At 42.3% G+C, this 4,692-nt stretch overlaps 1 protein-coding gene across 1 annotated transcript in view; it reads right to left on the minus strand.

The window, feature by feature from the left end:
* Positions 1-2,204: 2,204 nt before the first annotated feature.
* P2RX6 (purinergic receptor P2X 6) overlaps positions 2,205-4,692 on the minus strand; it is a 38,846-nt gene continuing 36,358 nt past the window's right edge. The window contains exon 14 of the mRNA XM_019632091.1: positions 2,205-2,519. The gene's annotated coding sequence lies outside the window, so the exon portion shown is untranslated. The remainder of the gene's footprint in view (positions 2,520-4,692) is intronic.

Here is a 4,692-nt window from a genome sequence, read left to right on the forward strand (position 1 = left end):
GTAGCTCTTCAACAGTGGCCCCTACATAAAAGGGTTATTTTGATTGGTCTGATAACCTAATCCTTGTTTTCCCTGTTGAGATGAGAGTTGGATAGGCTGAGTAATGCCCTGATTAAATTTCCTAACCCTTTTCCAGGTTGAAATCCCATCTGACTCATGATTTTTTTACTTTGGGGACTATATTGCTTCGGAGGGATCCAAAGTTCTGCGTCCCATTGAGTTAGTAAATCTCTACCCCATAAATTGATAGGAATGTCAGCAACATAAAGTTGTAAAAATCCCTGTTGTCCCTCCGGTCCTTTACAAGGAAGAATTTGAACACTTTGACTTAAGCCTGAGGCTCTTCCTATTCCTCCAATATTAGTATTTGAATCTTGTAATTCCCAATTCTTTGGCCATTGTTGAGAACTGATAAGAGAAACATCAGCTCCTGTATCTATAAGACCCTTAAATTTCTTTCCTTGAATTTCAATTTGACATATAGGCCAAAAATCTGAAATTTTTTCTACTAGAAATATGCCTGCCTGTCCTGTGCTTCCAAAGCTTTCAGTTCCCCTTTTTTGGGTTCCCTTGTTTCCTGGAAGAACATAGGGAAGTAAAAGTAATTGTGCAATCCTTTCTCCCTTTTTAGCAGACCAGGGAACTGTTGAAGACATGATAATTTGAATTTCTCCCTCATAATCCGAATCAATAATACCTGTATGGACCGTCACTCCCTTGGAGGTTAAACTGGATCTACCAAGGAGAAGTCCAACAGTATTTGGGGGAATTGGCCCAAAAAATTCCCGTGGGTACAGGGAGAGGTGTTTTTCCTGGAAGCAGTAAAATGTCCTGAGTGGTGCAGACATTCACTGCTGCACTCCCTTCTGTTGCTGAACTTAATTGCTGTACTGAAAGTTTGGGGGAGGTACTGTCTGGTAATTCTGAGGAACAGCTGATGCTACATATACTCCCTGTTGTTGTCAGGGCCTGGGGCTGGTCCCACTTCCCGTTTCCCTGAAGGGGAGTTCCGTCCTTATGAAAAACTGATCTACATTCAGATGCCCAGTGTCTCCCTTTTTGGCATCGGGGGCATATTTCTGGTGGCTTAGATTCTGCAGGAACAGAATCATTGGGCACATTTAAGACATTTTTATTTTTCTTTCTGCATTCCCTTTTTGTATGTCCAGGCTTTCCACAATTATAGCAAGTGCCAGGAAACTTATTTTTTCCTTTTGTGATTTCTGTAATAGCTTGAGCTAACATGGTGGCTTTAAATTGTTCAGTCCCTACCCCTTGACATAAACGAAGGTACCCCATCGCATCTGTCTTTTCTTTTTGAGCTCCTATTGCCTTTTTACAGTCCTCATTAGCATTATTATAGGCCATGATTTGTAGAATTATATCAGCTGCTTGAGCATTGGCCACCTGTTTATTGATAGTATCCTGTAAACAAGCTATGAACTCTGAATAAGGCTCCTGAGGTCCTTGGAATATATTTTGAAAGGAAGATGGAGCTTTTCCTTCCATTTCTTTTTTTTCCCATGCCATCAAACAAATTCTTTTAAGTTGATCTTGTGCTTGATGGCTCATTGTGACCTGATTCTGAGTATCTATCCATTCTCCATCACCTAGTAATTGATCTTTAGTAATGTTAATTTCACCAGCCTGATTATGTCTGCCCTGAATTTCCGCACCATCCATCCACCAAATTTTAAATTGAAGAAATTGAAATGGAGAAAGGCAAGTTTTAGCTAGAGCATTCCAATCTACTGGTATCATCCTATTTCCCTCAGCAATACCTCTGACCAATCCTATGGTATAGGGAGAAGTCGGACCAAATTGAGTAACTGTTTAAGTTCTTTAAGAATTTTAAAAGGAGGGCTGGCCGAGTGGCGCAATCGTTAAGAACTGGCTTGGGATGCCAGAGGGCCCAGATTCGGATCCCACATATGAGGGCCAGTGACACTGCCCTCTGCAGCTAAGATGCTGAACAACAGCTCAACCTGGAGCTGGGTTGCCGTGAGTCACTGGCAACAGCGCAGGCTGCAGTCCCTGTGGCAGTGGGTTGCCATGGGCTACCATGTGTAGCCAGCAGCCGCAGTGAGCAGCCGTCCAGAAGCCGGTGGCTGATCTGCCTTGCCCGGGAAGAGCGCAATGATGGTGCCAACTTGGGCCAGTGAAGCAACTTCCTCCACAACTAGACTGAAGAACAAAANGAGCACTTTTGGTTCGCGGGGTAACTATGCAAACAGCTGGAGCTGGAGGAGCAGCCGTTGGCGCACGAACAGATTGAAATGACAGATTAGACATCTTGCTAGTTGGAGGTGTCGGTGGACGAGTAATCGGTGGAGAGGATGGTGGACGATCTCCTCCTCCTCCTCCTCCTCTGGAAGAGCCTCCTGTATTGGCCATTTAGGAGGCCATTCATATCTTGCAACTTTAGGCCAAACCGGTTTCTTGACGACTTTCTTGGGTGAGCCGCTCATGGTAAGGTTTGACACACCGGCCAAGCACCCACAAAGGACGTTCTTCAGAACCTGGAGAAATACAAGCAAAACCTCATCCCCGTGTCAACAGAGTCCCTAAATTCCATTAATTAGTCTGAATATCCTTCCACCATATGGGAATCTATGGCATTTTCCTTGAGCTGGTGTTTAAATGTCTTTCAGCCACAGTCCGTCCAAGATACGGATCAGAGCCAGAGCCAGAAGAATTAAAAAAATTCAAAGTAAACATGGCTTTTGCTAATTGTACCTGAGGTGGTTCTTTTACATCTACCCCTTTCTGTTTTTGTAATTGTTTCTTTATGGTTGAATTAGCACGTTCTACAATGGCTTGGCCTTGAGGGTTGTAAGGGATTTCAGTATTATGGGCAATTTGCCAGGTCGCGCAAAAGTTGGCAAACTTCGTGCTAGTGTAAGCTGGTCCATTGTCTGTTTTAATCTTTTTTGGAAGGCCCATAATAGAAAAACAGAGTAAGAGGTGACAACAAGAATGAGCTGCAGTTTTACCAGTCTGAGCAGAGGCTATACTAAAAAGCCTGAGGCGGTATCAACTGAGAAATGTACAAATGATAATTTTCCAAAGGAAGGGATGTGAGTCACATCCATTTGCCAAAGATCATTAGGAGTGAAGCCTCAAGGGTTGGTTCCTTCAGGACATTCCTGAGAAGCATTAAGAATTTGACAAGTTGGACAAGTTTGAACTATGCGTCTAGCTTGTTTATGAGTAATGCAAAATTTAGATCGGAGAACACCAGCATTGGTATGGGTTAGAGAGTGAAAGTGGGTTGCCTCAATAACCTGAGCATTTCCTACTAGAGAATATGCAATAGCATTTCCACGCGTCATTGGAACTGGGAGGGTCGTATGAGCGTGGATATGAGTAATAAAAAATGGATGTTGATGATTTCTTATAACCTGTTGGAGTTGATGAAACAAAATCTGAAGAGACGGATTGGAATTATATGATAGAGATGCCGTCTCGATGTTCGGAACCGTATGACCAANACAGCCTATTGCTCCTGGGCTACAAACCCGTACAGCATGTTACTGTACTGAATACTGTAGGCAATTGTAACACAATAGTATTTGCATATCTAAACATAGAAAAAATACAGTAAAGATACACTATAAAAGATAAAAATTGGTACATCTGTATAGAGTACTTACCCTGAATGGAGTTTGCAGGACTGGAAGTTGCTCTGGGTGAATCAGTGAGTGAGTTGTGAGTGACCATGAAGGCCTAGGACTTTACTGTAAATGACTGTAGAATTTATAAACACCATACCACAAGCCCTCCCCCTGGTTCCTTCCAACAGCATCAGAAATAGAACAATGAAGCTGTCATTGTTGCCCCATGTACAGGGATGTGGGGTCAATTGGAAATCTCAAGCAGAAACTGGCTGTGTAATACATGGATGCCAAAATAGTGACTGTCAGGAGGCAGTGAAAGATGGCCGAAGGATCAGTAAGAATAAGAAATGAAGATGGAGAGATAAAAAATACAGGGGAATGTCATAGCAATATGGTTTTAGCTATTGCATGTTGGAGAATTGGTCAGATTAAGGAACTTTGTGGTATTCATAAATAAAGAGGGTGTTTAACATGGAGAGGGTGTGGAACTGAAGACTCAATATTTTGAATTTGAAGCTTTGTTTTGGTTCCATTGAACCTATCTGGCACAAAATGCTCTCTCTGGCATGGAATTGATGGAAGAAATAAAACTTATCTATGCTTTACATCATTACAACCTGAAAATATTTCCAAAGTTCAGAGACAGACTGGCTCCACACTACCACAGGTAACTTTTATTGAAGTGGCAGTGGCACTTAATACTTGTTAAGGTAGCTCCTGTGGACCTGTGTCCTTGTACAGGATCTTAGGTCCTCAACAAAGAATTTACAGCAGTGTACTCTAAAGACCATTAAGCTGGACCTGGGAGGGCCGTAGTGCCCTCTGAATATGTAGTGCTGGGGAAACAGGCTCCTCTGTCCTGAAACAGGCCAGTGGCTGACCGACTGGGATGTAATCTGTACATTCAAAATTGAGGTTCTGTGAGTGAGAGGGAATCCATTGCCAATCTAAACTTATCAGATATCCCAAAAATATAATTGAATGTTAAAGCAAAATTAGTTTATAACTCATATGAAAGTATAACATGACAAATGATAGCACAAGGTCCAAGAAAGGGAAAATGGGAATATATTGT

The sequence above is a fragment of the Hipposideros armiger genome, unplaced genomic scaffold (genome assembly GCF_001890085.2).
Source record: "Hipposideros armiger isolate ML-2016 unplaced genomic scaffold, ASM189008v1 scaffold_1073, whole genome shotgun sequence".
In the NCBI taxonomy this organism is placed as follows: Eukaryota; Metazoa; Chordata; class Mammalia; order Chiroptera; family Hipposideridae; genus Hipposideros; species Hipposideros armiger.